Genomic DNA, 22,133 nt, shown 5'->3' on the forward strand with positions numbered 1-22,133 from the left:
TATAATACAATAATGGACCCATTAACAGAAATCTTACATTTTCCTTCTCCTAACACATTACTGTAAGTACTGCTGCTCATGTAGACTTTGTGTTCACCGACTGATTTTTCCTTGAAATTGACAAAAAATTCATGGCTTCTAGTGATGTGTCTAGTAGCTGCCGAATCTATCCACTAGGAATTTGTGGTTGGTTCTGCCATCAGCACTACAGTGATTGTCATAGCAATTTCTTTCTGTTTCTTGTCACCATTGTTCTTTGGACCGTTAATTTTGAAATGTCTAGTCTTTCTACATTTGTAGCATGCTCTTTTGTTTTTGAATTTGCCTTTCGGTTTTCGCTTCCATTTTCGTTTGAATTTCTTCGGGTTTCCGTGGAATGTGGATGCATGCGAGTTTTGTGCAGTTGCACGTGCCAGCAATAGATTTGTAGTTACCCCTTCTATTCGTCTTATCTCATTCTCACCTCTTCTAATACAAGTAACACTGGTAGAGATGTCATGGAAATTTCTTTGCCACTATGTGTCAAAGAAGTTACCACATGTTCCCATGATAGAGGAAGACTATTAAGTATGGTTGTAACTTGCATTTTGTCTAACACTCGATGACCTGCATTTGATAATTCTTTTGCAACAAGTTCCATTTGATTAACATAATCACCTACATAATCATTTTCTTCCATATGAGCATTGTTATATTTATTTAATAACAATTGTATGTGTGTGTCAGATCTAGGTCCATACTTTTGATCTAAAGCTTCCATCATACCTTTTGCCGTTTCATGTTCTTCAAAAAGAGGAATGATATTATCCTTCATGTTGTGAAAAAGGGTAGCTCTTGCCATAAGGTCGTCTTCTAACCATTTTTCTTGTTTCTTGAAAACCTCTGCATCATTTTCACCATCTAATTCTAGTTTAACAGAATTTAGAGTGTATAATATTTTCTCCTGCGTCAATACATAAGAAAGTTTTTGTTTTCACATTTTAAAATTGATGCTGTTAAGTTTTTCAGCCTTGGAGGCATCTATGCCGCTTTTTATAGCCATTTTAAAATGTGGATTGGATAATATAAATGTAATAAAGGTTAATTATTACAAATTATTACTATTGTATATGTAGAAAACTTACAATAATAAATAAATATGTGGTTCTGTATTATACACACCAAATAATAAAATAAGTTAGCTGGGAAATCAGTTGCCTGGAGGATAAATGAGACCGGCCTTGTAATTGTTCAAATAGTCCTTATAATATTCTCGATCTGAATATGGTGGATTGACCCATTCACCCCTTCTAGGAAGAATGTATCGATTTGTGTCCAAAAGCCATAAATTTGTCGGGTGCTGTGCAACAGTTCGAACAATCCTTAAAGGGTGTGAACCCTTTAAATGTCTGTCACTTGTAATCTCCGATTGTACTTAATTAGGAATAGTAAATTCAACTTCCTTGTGTTGTGTGGAGACAACCAACAAGGTTGAATGAGTTGTCGATGGATGTCTTAATTGGTTTGATGCAAAGATTATCCTCTTTCCCAGTGTTTTTTCTGATATTTGTTGTGAAATTTTTTGTTGTAGAAACCTTTTACCTTCTTCCCCTTCCAATTATCTTTTCACTGGTTTGGAATTGTCTGAATCGGGGTTGAAATGGGCCAGAATGACCAAAAAGAGTGAAAGGGCTTTGATTCGGGCGGTTCAGATGGACCAAGTGATTCGGGTGAATTGAGCGGTTCTGGCGAATCGGGTAGGATCTCACAGAACTGGGCAGGTCGACCCACGATCTCTTGCGCCACGTGGCACGGCCTGGTGGCTATAGAATAGGGCGCGGGTCTTCTTCCGGGTTAGCAAATGGATTAGTTGCACAATCCGATTGGATATTCTTGATGGGTTCCAAATCCGGGTCAACAACTGGGTCGGATGAGATAGAAACTTGGGCCTTGAGCTTTTGGGCTTGGGGTTGGGTGCTAGGTCTAATTCTTCGTCTTTTTCTGAAATAGGTGAAATTTCCTTGATTTTTTGGGAGGATTCTTCAACTTGCTCAAAACCCGGTGGTGGAGTTGCTTCCCTCTTGCAGAGAAATTGTGTCTCAGATTCTGTCGATGGAGATTCCAGATAAGTATTCCAATAATTTTTCTCCAATAAATAACGTCTCTTCAAAACTTCAACACTACTTGAATATTGAAAACCTCCCACTATAACAGTAAGGGTTTCACGTTTGGATTACCAAGCATTTGTTGGAGATTGTAGAAAGCTATTGTCGATGCCAAGCCCACTACTTGTCTGTTGATGGCTTGGATAATCTGTCGTATGAAAGTTTGATGATCTTCAGATTAAGTGGACTCTTCTGCAGATTGTTCTTCAATTTGTTGTTTCCCTTTGTCCATTGTTTCTAGGTCTTTGATACCACTGTTAGAAATATATGAGGATCTTACATAGAAGGATTTTGTCTTGTAAGAGTAGAAATCCTATAAAAGACTAAAGAGAAGAGAGAAAAACAATTTAGCATAAAATGACAAAGTGACATAATTACGTACTAGTTTTTCTCTATATGTAGTAGTCCAATACAACTCTTCATGAAGAGTTGTATTGTTCTCTTATACCTCTATGGAAGTTATCACCTTTTATAGAAATGATTAGGTGTAGGGATGACCATACTAATTATGGTGTGATCACCACTACATCTGTAGAACTTCATCTCACAATATAGAATTTGATAAAACTTAAACTAAGGTCTTTTTGAATTTTTATGTTTAAATTAATAATTAATGAGAAAGTCCACATACTTCTCTCAAAATAAGACCAAATTGACAATGTCTCTCCCAAACTTTCAATTGCAACAATGTCTCCCTTCAAATTACCAAAAATTGTCAATGTCCCCCTAATGAAAAAAATACCCTTAATAAAATTCAAATAATAATAATAACGATAAAAAAACTAAAACTAAAAATTATAAAGGGAGTATAATTTTTGCAATAATAATAATAATAAATCATTTTTTTTTAAGAAAAAAAAACAATTTGTTTTTTTTTCTTCGAATTTATAGGGAAATTTGTCTTTTTGAAAAAAAAAAAAAAAAAAAAACTTAAAAGTCATTTTTATCTTTTTGTAGCCCTTCTGGAGATATTGTCAATCTTTTGGTTGTATGGGGGAGGGACAATATACGATTAAAAGTTTAGGAGGATATTGTCAATTGGTGGTAGTTTGAGAGAGGTATAGAACTTTTTTCCAATAATTAAATTTATTATTTTTTGTCACCTTAATTTTTTGAGACAATTGATAATTTAACATGTTGTGCAGGGAATTAAAATACAGGATCTCAAAGAAGCAGAAAAGAACATAATAGAAAATAGATCAATCACACATGATACCAAGATTTAAGTGGTTCGGCTTAACAAGCTTACATCCACTGACAGAGATGACCCGGAGGAAATTCACTAACAAAAGATGGAGTACAAAAAGTAGTAAGGAGAAAACCACTCAAAACCCAAAGCCCCAACACACCCAAATTTCACTCTCACTCAAAAGAGAAAAATATAGATAGAGAGAAAACTAATACAAGAAAAAATCTCTTTTTCCCTATGTGCCTTACGACACAAACACGTGAGAAAAGTAAGTGAGATGGCACAGATTTTTTCGTTATTGTGTTGCTCTACAAAGGCTGAAGCTATGTCCCTTTTATAGATGCTATAGTCAGCCAAAAAGTTTCCCAACAGTAGGAGGAAAAACAAAACCTTATGGGAGTAGAACATAAGTATACTAAAACAAGAACTCCAAACCCGCTGGGTATTCCAAAACCAAGTTGGACTAAAGCACCTCAAAATTATCCAAGAGACAAAAGGAATATTGTTAGGCCCACTCAAAAGTGACTTGACAATTCAAGTCATACTTCAACAATCTCCACCTTGACTTGAATTCCATCAAGTCCCCAATGCAAATCTCCTCATGACGTCTCCTCCAACATCCACACGGGCAATCACAAGTTACAGACAACAATCAAGTGCAAGCAACTCTTGAACTTGAGAACCGAAATTGGCTTATTCAACATATCCACTGGATTTTCCTCAGAGGCAATTTTATCAAATGTGATATCTCCTCGTATCACAACCAGATCACTAGCATAATCGATATGCCTAATGACACTGGAATGAATACCACTGTCTCTGTCAAAGACTAAACCAACATCTGTAGCACCCTCCAGATAACGGAGTATCCATTTCACTGCCGGCCAGTAAACCTTACCAGGAATAACAACACTGACTGCATGTGAAACATCTGGACAAATGTGCACCATAACATAGATGATGCTCCCAAACGTACTCGAGTAAGGTACATTGTACATAAAACGCTCCTCCTCCTCACTCTGCTATGCTAACACTGTTGATAGTCTGAAATTATCTGGAGAAGACACATCAACTGAATCTGTCACCGTACTGCCCTGAAGAAAGTAGAGACCATCAATCTTGTTACCTTCCATCACAACCAATGAGCCTTTACTAACCCGGATGACTCCACCTTCCACTAGAATACTCGTATCCAAGGGAGTCCGAAGTGCCCAAAGAAATAAGATTTTTCTTCACATCTAGTACATGTCGAACATTCTTCAAAGTTCTAACAGTCCCGTCATGCATCCTTATTCTGACTGCATCAATACCAACAATCTTGTAGGCAACATCATTTCCCATCAAGACTAAACTACCATTGATTGACTCATAGGTAGTAAACTAATCCCTTTTATGGGTTATATGAAAAGTACTTGCAGTATCAAGGACTCACTTTTCGTAAGAACGACCATAAAAAACGGAAACTGCAAGAGCAAATTCTACATCCTCATAATTTTCTTCGATAACACCAGCCATAGAAGAGGAACTTACCTTATTAACTTCCTTTTTATTTCTCAACTTTAGACACTCGGATTTATAATGCCCATACTTTTTGCAAAAGTAACATTTAACACTGTTCTTCGAGTTGGACTGCAATTGGCCTCTTCTATCTGAGTCTCTCTCACCGAATCGACCTCTAAAATTAGAGGAATTTTCCGATCGACCTCTAACAAATAAACCCTCAGCCTGATTGTCACTACTTTTCCCATTCAATCTTGTCCTCAACTTCATAGAATTCACAGCAGATTTAACATCAATTCTAGTGCACCAAACTCGCGCTTGAGCGCATCTGTGCTCGAGCCCAGCTGCGCTCAAGCATAGGCACATCAGTGCACAAGCGCAACTGCACCACAGGAGAGAAGACCACATGCACGAGTGCGCTCGAGTGCACCTGTCATGGGCTAGAGTGCACCTATCAGTTCCAAAAACTGCCCAACACCGTTTTTAGGGTAAAAAAAACCCTAGAAAGCCTTATAACATGCAAGAGAAGAAAGAAAAGAGGAGGCTAGAGACTGAGGATGAAAAGTGGCACACCAACAATCTCTTTAGCTTAGTTTTTCCTTTATGTTTAGTATTTTTGTTTGTAGGATTTATTCTTCGTAGTTATGTGTAGCTAATTTCTCAACTAAGGTTGAATATGAAGCCTCACCGATGAAGTGCAATCATATTTACATGTAAGTTGATATTATCCGAATATATGAGGTTTGATGTTTTAATTGTTCTACTTCAATTCAATTAGTGAGATGATTCTTGGATATGAGTTTAATCATGTTTTTCTCATGATTTGAGGTAGTTTCTATTAATTGATTTGCTTGAGTTTTCATTTATTAAAATATTGGATATTCATTGTGTTTCGTTCTACGGATACATTGGATGATTTGGTTTAAATTGGGTATCCATTGTGATTTGTTGTGCAAACGGATACATTGGATGATTTAATTATTTATTCCATATAAAGAAATCATCTGAAAACCGAAATTGTATTTAATTTTATTATGATTTTATTCCTTGATGGGAGGAGAAAAATCAACTAACCAATCAGATTGATGGTCCATGACCTACCTATAAATAGAGCCTTGTGTAACCATCTATTGGCACTGGTAGGTATATGTCAGAAGAACTTCTTTCTCTAAATTTATGTTTTCAGGCTCTCTAATTGTTGCAGAAAAGTTTTCTTCACTTCGCATGGTCAGAGGTATTTATATAATCAATCATTCTGCTGCTATTTAATTAGTGTTAATTAGCATTTGATTATTACAATGTTTACACGTCATATCGAGCCATCTCTATGCTGTATTTGCTCAGTCCAACATTTAATTATGTGTCTACTATTGATATTTTTTTGTTTTTGTTTTTGGGATTATTGAAACAAAATGAAACCCACGACCACCAGGAAACAGTGGCCACTAAGCACCATGATGAAGTGCTCTGTTTTGGCTGTCGGACCAAGCCGTGACCCACCACACCATGACCCACTACCCTGGTTGCCAACAAGCGGCGTTTTGCCGCATAGAGGAAGCAGTGGCGGACCACATGCAGTGAGCGGCCAAGGCTGCCTGTTCTAATCAGCAAACAGTAACCCCTATGCTTCGGAAAGAATGGCGACTTTGGCCATAGCGGTAGCCTTGTTTCTGTTTTTTTTTTTTAAAAAAAAAAAAAATCCCGGAGAAGTGGGTGGCCTGCTTGGCCGGCAAAAATATCGGAACAGTGGGTGGGTGGCCGTCACAAAAACCGGTTTTGTGGTTGGTGGGTGATGGCGCAAAGACTTAAATCAGGTCAATAAGTTTTGGGTATGGGTTTATTTTAGGGAAATGCTAGGTGTTCTTCTAGTGTTCTCCTAGTATTCTCTCAACTATGATGTTGTATTGGTGATTTTAAAAGGCACATCACAGCTGAGAGAACACTAGAAGAACACCAAGCATTTCCCTTTATTTTAACCCAAGCCCAATCCAGTTTTATTTTTTATTTTTTAAAAAAACTGGGTCATTAAGTAGCCGACTTAGAAGCCCAACCCGTTTCAAGTAGCTCTGGGTCATTAAGTGTGTTGACCCAGAAGCCCAATGCATTTCAAGTAGCCCATTCAGATGTAAAAAAAAAAAAAAACAATTGGGCTCACGTGGGTTTAGAACCTAGGTTTTCCAAGTATATGGCCACTTTTTAAGACCATTAAGCCATGCAATTTAATATATTTTAGGGGAAACTTCATTTACCCCCTACAAACTTTCGCACTTTTTGCAGACTCCCTCCCCCCCCCCAATTGTTCAAAAACTCTCACTTTTATGTATCCAATTTCGATTTCCTTTCACTTTCCCTCTTCCGTTAGGATTTTGCAGTTAAATCAAACGGTCAAATGAGTAAAAGACCTTTATACCCCTAAATTTTTTTAAAATTCCAAATTTACCCTTATTTATAAATAAAAAATTAGGAAAAACTTCATTTATTCCCTATGAACTTACGCGTCTTTTGCAAACACCCCCCAATCTTCAAAGTCTTTCACTTTAGTGTATCTAAATTTTGTTTTGTTTCAAATATCCCCTACTATTATATATTGGAGTCAAATCAAACAGTAGAATGAGTAAAAGACCTTTATACCCCTAAAATTTTTAAATATTTCAAATTTACCCTTATTTATAAATAAAAAATTATTATTATAATTATTATATTAAAAAAAAAAAGTGATCCACACTTGTGACCCTCCGATGGGTCACAAGTTGTGACCCTTCGTGGGTCACCTTGATGACCCACTGAGGTCTTTCAAACTGTTAGAATGCAGTGTTGCTCTAATTCGTAAAAGTGTAAGAAGCGGATAGAACACCGATGAACCCACGGGTCAAGAGTTTTTTTAATAAAAATAAGGGCATTTTAGGAATTTCACACCCCCTCCGTTAGGATTTAACAGAAAATCCTAATGGAATGTGGTAACGGAAACGAAACAAAAGTTCGATACACCAAAGTGAGAGACTTTGAAAATTGGAGGCTATTTGCAAAAGGTGCGTTAGTTCAAAAGGAGTAAGTGAAGTTTCTCCAAATATTATAATTATTATATTAAAAAAAATAAGGGCATGATTGGAATTTCACACTCCTCCGTTAGGATTTCACAGAAAAATCCTAACGGAATGGGCAAAGTGAAAGGAAACGAAAGTTGGATACATCAAAGTGAGAGTTTTTGAGCAATGGGGGGTGTCTGCAAAAAGCGTGAAAGTTTGTGGGGGGTAAGCGAAGTTTCCCCTATATTTTAATATTACAATTTCATTTATGTTGTGATTTAAATTGTTCAGTTCTAATGTTTTCTTTTTTCTTTTTTTAATCCATGAACTTAGGAATATATTTATAATTTTAATTTATATTGTTTAAATATAAATTGCTTGATGCCTAGGCCCGAGAATAATTAACTAAGCCACATATATTGGTGAGTGTTTATGGTACTATCCAAAATTGCAATGTCTAGGAAAGAAAAGTCTTGGGATTTACGAGTGTCCAATGTGATCTCCTCACTTTTCCTTGGAACTTATCGGATTGTACTTTGGAAAATACTATTTACTCACTTCCATTTTGGTTTGGTTTTTATTCTTGGAAACTTTATTTTGGCATCTATATAGTTATTAAATGTTAATGAAGTTATGATTATCATAATAATTTTGTGAGAGCCACAGTATTCCGATTTTATAATGATAATTGCATCAAGATTATATGTGTGAACTTCATAAAGAAAATTAACAATCATGTTGTAATTAATTCATAAATTTAAGGGTTAAATATCTTTTTTCTCCTCGTGGTCTAATAACTTTATTTTTTGCCCTCTAGGGTTTAGTTTTTATCACATGAGGTACCCTGAATTTACATTTCTCCGCCAAAATTTGACGGAAAGCCACGTTAGAACCATTAAAAAATCGACACGTGTCCATATATTAATTAAAAGTAGAAAATAAAAATTTTATAATTAAAAAGATTGGGGAAAAAAAAACACTCCCTCTGTATTTCTCTGTATTTCTTCTGGGAGGTTTTGATTCGCCATGTCTTCCATATCACAAGGCTTCGGGTGCGTTTGAGATTGCGATTGCGCAAGAATAATCTGCGTTTTTAAAAGATATCACAAAACATAAGTCGTTTGGCTTGCGATTTAAAAAGTACTTAATTTAAAATAGAGAAAAAATCTACAATTTCAATAAGCAGGCTAGGGGGTGCTTATTTGAAAAAGTACAAATTTAAACGAAAATCATGAATTGACATAACATATATTTAATAAAAAAATACTTTTTAACATGTTTTACCAAATGTTTTTGCGATTTTAAAGAGTAGTGATTTCAAAAAAGCTGTTTTTAAAAACGCGCTTATTGAAACCGCATTCCCATTCGTCTTGGCGACCGCCATGGCTGTCTCCAACACAGCTCTGTTCCGTGCTTATTGCCGACAAAGGTCTTTTCCCGCACCCCAACTATCGGAGAATCACAATTTGCAGCATCCTGAAAAGAAAATTCTATGCTCTTGCTTATGTTCAGGTATCCAATCTTACTTATGTTTTTTTTTTTTTTTTTTTTTCTATTCAATTTGATGTTTTTGTACCCAATTTGATTAGTTTTCTCTGGGTGTTGCAAAGGAAAAGACAAGGGAGAGAAAGAAGAAGAAAGTGCAGTTTGCAGAGAATGTAAAGGAGCCGAGTGGGAATGGAGAGGAATATAGGTAGGGGCACATGAAATCGAGAGAGATTGAAAGGAAATCTGGGAAGTTTGTCAATAATATATATATATATATATATATATATATATATATATATATATATAGACACATGTTGATTTTTTAATGGTGTTGATGTGGCTTTCCGTAAAATTTTGGATGAAATTTAGATGGAGGTACCATCTTCGTTTTTATGTAAACCCGAGCTACCTCCTGTGATAAAAACTAAACCCTAGGGTCAGCAAATAAAGTTGTTAAACCACAGTGGGCCAAAAAGTATTTAACCCTAAATTTAATTACTAATCCCCACATGGAGGTTTTTATTTTTATAACTTAATTAGAATAAGATAGTAAATTTAACATTAAAAATAAAGTTTCTCTTATGCCCACAGGTACAGAAAATTTTATTTATTAATGTTTAAACTTATTACTCTTATTAATAAAGAGGAAATTTCATGCGTGATGCAACATTTGCCCAAAGGTAGGTTGAAATTTACTATTAAATTAACGTTGGTTAATTTAAAATAAGGTTAATTTCATAGGATAAAAGTATGGAACTTGAATGTATTGAACTCTGAATGAAAAGAAAATTTGCTTTTTTATTTGGAGTGTATGGAACTTGACTTGGCGCTCCGTGTGGATGAACAACCCGCTCTCACAGACATAAGTACGCCATAAGAGATTGCTAAGCATGAACGGTGGGAGCGATCTAATCGCTTAAGTCTCATGTCATTAAGGGCATTAGGGGTTCTATCCCAGAATGCCATAAGACAAATGAATTCATTCAGGCCATTGAGGAACAATTTGTGAGTTCCAATAGAGCCTTAGCCAGCACCCTAATGAAGAAGCTTTCAAGCAAAATCTTCGACAATTCTAGAAGTGTGTGAGAGCACATTATGGAAATGAGGGACATGTCTGCTCAACTGAAGGCCCTAGAGGTTGATATATCTTAGTCATTCTTGGTTCATTTCATATTGAACTCTCTCCCTTCTGAATATAGTCCTTTTAAAATATCTTATAACACACATAAGGATAAATGGTCAGTGAATGAACTTCTAACCATGTGTGTTCAAGAAGATGAGAGGTTAAAGCATGACAAGCCACAAAGTGTTCACATGGCGACTCATGATAAAGGAAAGACCAAGAGAGGCAAGAATGCTCTACACTTCAAGAAAGAAAACAAGTTTTCAATCAATCACAATGGCAAACAGGATACTTGTTTCTTCTACAAGAAAAAAGGGGCGTATGAAGAAAGATTGCCAAAAGTATCTAAGATGGCTCGAAAAGAAAGGTAATATCATATCTCTAATATGTCATGAATCTTTTTTTGTTGAGGCTCCTAGTAATACATGGTGGATTGATTCTAGTTCTACAATCCATATTGTTAACACAATGCATGGTTTTCTCAACACAAGTTGTAACGCCCAGAAAATTAATTAACTAGTAATTAATTTCCATGGTTCGTATCCCAGCCTTATCCCTCGCGGAACAAAACTCAGGGAGCTCTACTCCTCAAAAAGAGAAGATACTAAACAGCAGAAACAAAATAATTCTATAAACATTAATCATTACAATCAGAGCATCTACCAAGGATCATCAAAGTAGCTAAAATTGTAACAACCTCGATGGGCAAGTCAATTAGCTAATAATTGATCCCATGGTTCGTCTCCCATCACTATCCCTCACGGGACAAGACTCAGGGATTTCAACCTCTCATAGACGAGAGACCTCAGCGAACGACTTTCTAAACTACAGGAATAAAGAGCACTACATACACAACCACACATTCATACACCAGAGTAAACAAAATACCTCATAAGATAAAGATCAAAAGATATAGTCATCAGACCATCATAAAGTTACAACCCATATTATAATTGTCTTAACAAAAGATCAACATATCAAATCCTAAGTTTAAGTAAAGCTAGAGAGATAACAATCTTGATCATATCTGCTCGGGTGGTTCCTCCATTAGTCCACATAAAGTGTAATGAGACTGGGTCCAAATCCTCAAAAATTAGTCGGATCAAATCCTGTGCGATCACCCACATCTGCTCTGAAGACATCTCTGTCTAAGCTAGCTAAACTGCGCAATTATTCGTAATGGAGGGGAAAAACATAAAATAAAGGGGTAAGTCTAAAGACTTAGTGAATGTTAACGCAAATAATGCCCATGCTAGTTTTTTGTAATGAACTCTGGTTTTTATAAAGTATGCAACAGTTCCATTATGATAATTTTTCATAGAAGTGATATAGATATATGATATATGCATATGATATAAGATAACAGTCATAGTTCAACAGTATGGTTTACCCGAGATATTACCCCTTCTCAGCATGGTTGGCGCTGTCTCGAGGGACGTGTAATACAATGCCAGTGCTCCAGCTATTGTATGCTACCGTACATAACACTAGCGGCACGACCGAGTCCGACCCCAGGTGGCCCACACCGCCAATGATGTCCTTCATCTCATAACACACACCAATTTTACCATAAAATTAACATGTATAGTAAGTCCATGGCCATTATACCGTATGTTGATGTGTACCATGTCATACAATGCAATTTATCTTGTTTGTATTTTACATGAATGTTTTTTACAAGTCTCACTTTGTTAACACATTCAACATAACATTTTTCTCAAAAATGGTAGAGTTCATGTGCAACAAGTGTAAATCATGTGAGTTGCAAATATGCATGTTTTGATATACAAAATAGACATACAATGATGGAAAAATAATAACGAGCATTATGTGAGCTAAAACTCACCTAGGTTGATTAAATCCTCCGAGTATTCCTTCAACAAGTTCGGGTCCTCCAAATCTGCGAAAAACCTTCTATTAGTCGTAGTTCTGACTAAAACAACCTTAAAGCATGAAAACATGAGCTATCGGATAGCCGACCAAAATAGCGTTCCCTGTAACGCTTCTAACTATACGTCCGAGCCCGATGCCGTACGTCCCCCCAAAACGTTTCAAGTAGAAACTTATTTTGTGCCTTCATCCTCCTATCCTCCCAAATTGATTTCTAAGGCTACCAAAAGGCTTTCTAAGACTACCTATTTCGGAACAATGTCTACATGCAATAGAAAACATCATGGTTGCTAAACCCAACTCTAAACAACATCAAAGGTATAATATGTCTAAATCTCAAACCAGCGTCTAAGCTATTCTAGAAAGCATTAAAATAGCATAACGACTTAGAAAGAAAAGGTTAGGTGTAAAGGGTTACCTTCAAGAAGCAACCTTCAAGAAAACACCTCTCATTCTCCACAAAACACACAATCTCTCAAGAACACACTCACAAAAGGGTTTTTGGGAGCTTGGGGGCGAGTTTGAAAGAGAAAAGGGCGAGGGTAGGGTTAGTTTTTATAGAGGTAAAAAGCTGGAGACGTTCACCAACTCTTTTGAAAAGTAGCGGACGTTCGATACTACTAGGGCGTACGTCCGGTACTGTTTACATAGCCGTCCAAAGGCTGTAGCGTACGTCCAAGTATTATCTAAAGGTTTTCCAAAAAGTAGCATACGTCTGGTGGTCCCCTATCGTACATCCTTGTACTATTGGTAGAGTATGACATACTATTGACAGCGTATGTATGGTGGTCCCCATGCATGGTGTCCTCTACTAAAAATAGGAGCGTATGTTCTGCAACCCTAGCGTATGTTTAGTCAGAAAGTCCAAAATACCCAAAATGTCCTTCCAGCTGTTCCTAGTGACCCAAAACCCAAATTAACTTTCTAACTAAGCTACCTGAGCAGTTAATTATTTGGGTCACTACATTATCCCCTTCCTATAAAAATTTCGACTCTGAAATTTCTAGATAAAATACCAAAAGAATAGCATCCAAGGAAGAATAGAATGTTACCTTCGTCCGTAGTATCGTCAACGTCGTGCTCAATAGGTTCCTGGGCTATCTCTTTCCATCCATTACCTGGCACTTCCTCATCCTCGAACAATTTCGGAAAATCACCTTGCAAGTCATCTAACGGGTCATACTCAATGTTAACAACGCTCTACCAGTCGTCGTCAATCTCTACCCCTAAATCCATCAGCTCACAAAAAGAGTAGTTCCATATGCAATTTGGGTTGATTGGTATAGGTGCCATGATTCTGTAGAGGAAGGCAAACTTTTTGTTAATCAACTATTCCATTACCCAAAACAGAAATAGGTATACTATCCAACTATAATCTTGAAGGAAAGAGTCATACACAATCACTCAAGCAAATGCAGATAATGACTCTGCATGTCTTCTTCCACCTCCCATGATGCTTCCTCGACACCATGGTTACGCCACAGTACCTTAACAATGAGAATTATTTTGGTACATAACACTTGCTCCTTCTTGTCCACAATCTTCACCAGTTCCTCAACATAGTTCAATCCCTCCTGGATCCCTAACAGCTAGTATTCCCTATTTACATCGGGGTTAGCGATGTACTTCCTCAGCATGGAGACATAAAAAACATCATGCATTCCAACCAAATCTGGGGGTAAGGCAATCTTGTATGCCAACCTCCCTATTCTCTGGATGATCTCAAACGGTCCAATAAATCAAGGGCTGAGTTTCCCCTTCTTCCCAAATCGCACCACTCCCCTTATAGGTAATATCTTAAGGATAAATGCACATGATGTACCAGTCATTAAATAGTGAACTCAGTTTTTTACAAAGCGCATGCAACATTATAAGATGACAGCTTATCATGGATGTGATATAGATATAATATATGCTTATAATCATGAGTAACAGTAATAGTTCAACCGTCTAATCTATCCAAGATATTACTCCTTCTCAACAAGGTTGGCGCTGTCCCGAGTGACCTGTAATACAACATTGGTGCCTTAGATATTGTACGCTACCGTCCATCCCATTAGTGGTACAACCGAGTCTGACCTCGGGTGGGCCACACCACTAACAATGTCTGTCCTATAGTGACCATCCATTAGGGAATGGTTGCTCCTAGTCACGAAACCACTGGATCTAATGCCCACAGACACACACATTTGACCATAAAGTTAACATGTATATTAAGCCCATGCCCGTTATCCCGCACGTACCGGTGTACCATGTCATACAATGCAATTAATCCTATTAGTCTTTTACATGCATAGTTTTACAAGTCTCATTATTATCTTATTAATCAACACATGTTTTCACAAAAGAGAGTCCACAATAGTTCCAAAATGTATTTCATGAGAGTTACAAAATATATATATATATATATGTGTGTGTGTGTGTGTGTGTGTGTACAATGCGAGAAAAGTAACAACAAGCATCCATGTGAGTTTGTACTCACTTGAGTCATAAGGTTCCTCCGTAAAATTCTCTTGAGAATCCATAACCACGAATACTGAGAAAAGATCTATCATTAGTTCTAAATCCAACTAAAACGAACCTAGAACATGAAAACAAAGGCTATCGGACGTCTGGCCAAAGTTGCATTCCCTGGAACACTTCTGACCGTACGTCGAGGTCTTTGGCCATACGTCCACCCAGAAGGCTTGTGCGTCCGGTCTGGAGGCCATACGTCCGCCCAGAAGGTTCAGATAGAACCTCATTTGGTTCAACCGTCCTCCTATCCTCCCAAACTGGTTCTAAAGCTACCTAAAGGATTCATAGGACCTCTTATCTCAAAAAAGCACCTCCATGAAAAAGGAAATATGCTCAACAAGAATTAAACGCTAACCCATGCTTAAACCAAGATTAAAGGCAACAATATAACTAGAAGCTCAAAACTACCAAATAATCTATCTATGAAAAACACGTAAACAACATAACGACTAAGGAATAAACTAGCTTAGAAGATTACCTCCTTGAAGCGAAACCTCTAAGAATCACCTCTCATTCTCCAAGAACTCACAAAATCCTCACAAAACACTCACACATGAGTATCAGAGAGCTTGGGGGCAAGAATGGGAGTGAAATGGTGAGGAGTAGGGGAGGTATTTATAGTTGAGAAAAAGCAGAGGGCGTTACCAACTATTCTTAAATGTAGCCGATGTCCGGTACTATTGGGGAGTACGTCTGGTACTATTTACCCAAGGGTCCAAAGGCTATAGCATACATCCAGGTATTATCCAAGGGTTAACCCAAAAGTAGCGTACGTCCAGTACTGTTGAGGCGTATGTCAATGTATTATTTGCAAAGTACGTCCGATGGTCCCCCAAATAATACACTGACGTACGCCCCAATAGTACTGGACGTACGTCCTGTACTAAAGACAAGAATGTACATACGATGGTCCCACAGCGTATGTCCTCACTTATAGAAAAGAGCGTATGCACTGTGGTTCCCTTGCGTACGTCCTTACTAAAAACAAGAGTGCACGTACAGTGGTCGCCGAGGGTACGTTCGGTCCGAAAGTCAAAAATTTTCAAAATGCAATTCCAGCTGTCCCTAGTGACCCAAAGTCCAAATTAACCCTCTAACTAAGGTACCTAAGCTAAGTTAATTATTTTGGTCACTACATAAGGAAACCAGCAAGCAATGAACAACGCGTCTACTCACGAAATAAATTGTTTTCACATGTGGAGGCAGTTGAGACTTTTAGATTGATTTTGAAATCCAGATATGTTTTGGAGCTTGATAATGTATTTTTCATTCCACATTTTTCTAGAAATTTGATTTCTGTTTCTAAATTGGATATTGTTGGTTTTGGTTTTTATTTATAAATTCTATCTTTAGTATTTTTAAAGGTGGAAAAGTTATTAGTGGTGGAATAGAAATTAATGGTTTATTCAAAATTAATCTAGATCCTAACTTTGAAAACAACTGTTTATCATTGCATACTAATGTTGGCGTAAAGAGGAACCTTATGGATGAGAACTCTGCTTTGTTATGGCACAAAAGATTGTGATATATCTCCATAGATAGAATCAAAAGACTAGTAACTGATGGAGTTTTAAAAACTCTTGACTTCACTAATTTTGGCACTTGTGTGGATTGCATAAAGGGAAAGCAAACCAACAAGACCACTAAAGGTGCCAAAAGGAGTTCTGAGATTGTTGAAATCATACACACAGATATCTGTGGATCTTTCCCTACTCCTTGCCTGAATGGTCAAAGATATTTTATATCTTTTATTGATGACCATACAGGGTTTATGTATCTCTATCTTCTAAATGCTAAGGCTGAAGCACTAAATGCTTTCAAGACTTATAGGGTAGAAGTAATGAAACAAAAGGAAAAGAAAATCAAGATCGTAAGATCTGATAGAGGCGGAGAGTAATATGGAAGGTATATAGAAAAGGGACAAATGATAGGTCCATTTTTCGCAATTTCTTGAAGAGGAATGCATTGGTGCTAAATACACAATGCCTGGCACACCACAACAAAATGGTGTAGCAGAAAAAAGGAATCACACATTTATGGACATAGTTAGGAGCATGCTTAGTAATTCTCAGCTACCTATATTTCTATGGAATGAAGCCCTAAAAACTATTGTGTATGTATTAAACCGGGTCCCATCCCAAGCTATCCCTGAGACACCTTTTGAATTATGGAATGGATGGAAACCAAGTTTAGATCACTTACACATATAGGGTTGTCCTGCTGAAGTGAGGATTTACAATCCAAATCTGAATAAATTAGACTCAAGAACAACCAGCGGTCATTTTATTGGCTCTGCATTAAACTCCAAAGGATTTAGGTTTTACTATCCTTCTCATAGTCCTAGAATTATTGAGTCTATAAATGTAAAATTGCTAGAGCATTCTGAACATAGTAGGAGTGCTTATCCTCAAAAGATTGAATTAGAGGAAGCGCAAGAGTTGACTGAAGCTCCTTTATTTAAAGCACGTTTGCTTATGCTCAAGGAAATCCAAATTGATTACCTTGAAACACAATCAATTTCAGAACAACCAATCATGAGAAACAAGTTCAAAATGATCCTACTCAACCTCCTCTAAATGCGGAGGACGTAGGATTAAGAAGATCCTCTAGAATAAGTAGACGAGCAATCCCTAGTGATTATATTGTCTACCTCAAAGAGTCCGATTTTGACGTTGGGCCTAGGAATGATCCAAAATCATTTTCACAAGCCATGAGTGGAGATCACTCCACATTATGGTTAAATGCCATGAAGTAAGAGATGGAATTCATGGCTAAAAATCAAGTATGAGATCTCGTTGACTTACCGAAGGGAGCTGTAGCAATAGTATATCAAATTTCACAAGGTTATTATCTCATATGGTTTTATTGAAAACTTTGTTGATCAATGTATATGCCTTAAGGTCAGTGGGAGTAAAGTAATCTTTTTAGTCCTATATGTAATGTAGATGATATTTTGCTTGCAAATAATGATTTAGGTCTACTACATGAGACCAAACAGTTCCTCTCTCAAAAATTTGAAATGAAGGATTTGGGTGAAGCTTCTTATGTCATTGGCATAGAGATTCACATAGACAAAAAACAAAGAAATGTGTCAAAACGCCTACATTGAAAAAGTTGTAGAGAGATTCAGATTGAAGAACTGTTTGGGTTATGTAGCACTTATCATTAAACGGGATAAATTCAGTATGATCAATTTCAAGAGCAAATGAAAAATATTTCATATGTATATGCAGTCGGCAGCCTATTGTATGCACATGTCTGCACTAGACCTAGCATTGCAATGTCAGTTGGAATGCTGGGTCGATATCAAAGCAACTTAGGATTGGAACATTGGAAAGCTGTAAAGAAAGTCATGCGGTATTTGAAAGGAACCAAGGACTATAGTTTGACATACAGACACACTGACCATTTAGAGGTGGTTAGATATTCAGATTCAGATTTTGCTCTAATTCAGGGTATATTTTTCTTCTTGCTAGAAGGGCTATATCTTAGAGAAGCAACAAGCAAACAATAGTTGCTACATCTACAATGGAGGCATAATTTATTGCATGCTATGAAGCCACTACACAGGCACTATGGTTGAGAAATTTTGTTGGTGGTGTCAAAATTGTCGATTCTATAGCAAGACCAATCAAGATCTTCTGCAATAATCGTGCTACCATTTACTTCTCTAAGAATAATAAAAGTGGAAGTAGAAGTACGCATATCGACATCAAGTCCCTTTGTGTGAGAGAGAACATCAAAAGGAATGAAGTGTTCGTAGGCTTTATTAGTATTGAATTGATGATTACAGATCCTATGACTAAAGGTTTACCGGTAAAGCTGTTTAAAAGTCATGTGGAACATATGGGGCTCATTGATTCATTTTGTACTTAGTTCTTTCTAATTAGTCTATAGACATCAAGTTATTGTTATAAAGTTTTGTGCCCATTTATTATCCATGGGGATGAAATTAAAGTAGGACCCAAATAACATGTGGGAAGTTTATTCATAAAGTTTGATTACCCATATAGTACTCATTTAAGGAATATTATATATGTAATGCATGGACGGGACGGCTTATTACATAAAGGTTTTATCGCCATGATTCACGTGTAGTATTCCTTGTATGAGTAGGAGGATTCAATGAATGGTTAGAATAAATAAAGTAATGGTCATATTGTAGAACTGAATATCATAAGGAATTATATGTGTCATAAGGGCCAAGTGGGAGAATGAAAGAAATGCCATTTATGGCCCTATGTCACATGTATTATAATTATAAATAAATACAATTTCGGTTTCACCATAACTGTAAATAATTGTAATTATGGTGTTCAAATTATTTATTCAATATAAAGAAATCATGTGAAAACCAAAATTGTATTTAATTTTATTATGATTTTATTCCTTGATCGGAGGAGAAAAATTAGCTAACCAATCAGATTGAGGGTCCCTGACTTACCTATAAATCGAGCATTGTGTAACCAACTATTAGAATTGGTAGGCATAGGTCAGAAGAACTTCTTTTTCTAAATTTATGTTTTTTCAGGCTCTCTAATTGTTGCATAAAAGTTTTCTTCACTTCGCTTAAGCAAAGCAATGGCCCGAGGTATTTATATAATCAATCATTCTGTTGCTGTTTAATTAGTGTTAATTAGCATTTGATTATTATATTGCTAAAATGCTAATTAGCATTTGTTTTCTTCATTGTGTAAACATTTTAATAATCAAATGCTAATTAACACTAATTAAACTGCAGCTGAATGATTGATTATATAAATACCTTTGGCCATTGCTTTGCTCAAGCGAAGTGGAGAAAACTTTTATGCCACAATCAGAGAAGCTGAAAAACAGAAATCAAGAGAAAAAAGTTCTTCTGACCTATGCCTATTAGTACCATTAGATGGTTACACACGGCTCTATTAGTGCCATTAGGTAGGTCAGGAACCATCAATCTGATTGGTTAGCTAATTTTTCTCCTCCCATCAAGAAATAAAATCATAATAAAATTAAATACAATTTCGGTTTTCACTTGATTTCTTTATATGGAATAAATAATTTGAACATCATAATTACAATTATTTAACAATTACAGTTATGGTGAAACCGTAATTGCATTTATTTATAATTATACATGTGACATAGGGCCATAAATGGAATTTCTTACATTCTCCCACTTGGCCCTTAGGACACATAATTCCTTATGATTTTCGGTTCTACGATATGACTATTACTTTATTTATTCTAACATTCATGGAATCCTCAAACTCACACAAGGAATACTACACACGAATCATGGCAGTAAAAGCTTTATGTAATAAGCCATCCTTTCCATGCATTTCATATATAATATTCCCCTAATAAGTACCAGTCAAACTTTATGAATAAACTTCCCATAAGTTAGTCGGGTCCTACTTTAATTTTATCCCCATGGATAAGATAATGAATGTGCACAAAACTTTATAACAATAACTTGATCTCTATAGACTAATTAGAAAGAACTAAGTACAAAATGAATCAATGAGCCCTATATGCTCCACATGACTTTTAAACAGCTTTACCGATAAACCTTTAGCCATAGGATCCACAATCACCAATTCAATACTGATATGCTCAATGAACACTTCATTCATTTTGATGTTCTCTCTCACACGAAGGTACTTGATGTCGATATGCTTACTTCTGCTTCCACTTTTATTATTCTTAAAGAAGAAAATGGCAGCATGATTATCGCAGAAGATCTTGATTGGTCTTGCTATAGAATCGACAATTTTGAGATCACCAACAAAATTTCTCAACCATAGTACCTGTGTAGTGGCTTCATAGCACGCAATAAATTCTACATGCATTGTAGATGTAGCAACTATAGTTTGCTTATTGCTTCTCCAAGATATAACCCCTCCAGCAAGAAGAAAGATATACCCTGAAGTAAACTTCCTGCTATCTACACTTCCAACAAAATCTGAATCTAAATATCCAACCACCTCCAATTGGTTAGTATGTCTGTATGTCAAACTGTAGTCCTTGGTTCCTTGCAAATACTACATGACTTTTTTTGCAGCTTTCCAATGTTCCAATCCTAGGTTGCTTTGATATTGACCCAACATTCCAACTGCCATTGCAATGTCAGGTCTAATGTAGACCTGTGCATACTATTGGCTGTCAACTGTAGGTGCATATGGAATATTTTTCTTCTGCTCTTGCTCCAATGCATTTCGAGGACATTGATCATTACCGAATTTATCTCCTTTAATGATTGGTGCTACAAAAGCCTAACAATTCTTCAGTCTGAATCTCTCTAAAACATTTTCAATGTAGGCCTTTTGACACAGTTTTAGTATTCTTTGTTTTCTGTATCTGTGAATCTCGATGCCAATGACATAAGAGGCTTCACCCAAATCCTTCATTTCAAATTTTTGAGAAAGGAACTGTTTGGTCTCGTGTAGCAAACTTAAATCATTTCTTGCAAGCAAAATATCATCTACATACAGGACTAGAAAGATTACTTTACTCGCACTGACCTTAAGTTACATACATTGATCAACAAAGTTCTCAATAAAACCATATGAGGTAATAACTTTGTAAAATTTGATATACCATTGACAGGAGGCTTGTTTTAGCCCATAAATAGATTTTTTTAGTTTGCAAGCTTTCTGAGTGTTATCATCAAAACCTTTAGGTTGTTTCATGCAAGCCTCATCTTCAAGATCACCATTTAGAAAGGTTGTTTTCACATCAATTTGATGTAACTCTATATCCAAATGAGCTACTAATGCTATGATTCTCCTTAATGAATCCTTCTTAGATGCAACCCACATTGGCTCATCATGTACTCCTACTTGCACTGAGTAAAGGTTACTCTAAATAGATACCAGTTCATCGGAATGTGCTGGATTCCAGAGCTAGTTACCCTTATTCAAAACTGTTGAAAGCTTACTATCCAATCTGCTTCCACCATCATAAACGATCTCAAGCCATATTTGTTATAAATAATTCCTTCAGGATATCAATGATCAAGCCAAATATGAATATCTTGACCATTCCCAACTTTGAATTGGAGGAAATCCCTAGCCAAATCTCTTAACTTTAGAATTTTTCTCCAACACCACGAGCATTCCTGAGGGGTGTTGACTAACCATAAGCTTCTTCCTCTAAGTAGATAGGTTTTCACCCAAGCTACCCAAAGTGAACTAGCATTGGCAAAAATGTCCCAAACATGTCTCAGAATTGATGTTTTATTTCAATCTTCAATCCACTTCAAACCTAAGCCTCCT

Source organism: Corylus avellana, chromosome 10, assembly GCF_965113065.1.
Source record: "Corylus avellana chromosome 10, dhCorAvel1.hap1.2, whole genome shotgun sequence".
In the NCBI taxonomy this organism is placed as follows: domain Eukaryota; kingdom Viridiplantae; phylum Streptophyta; class Magnoliopsida; order Fagales; family Betulaceae; genus Corylus; species Corylus avellana.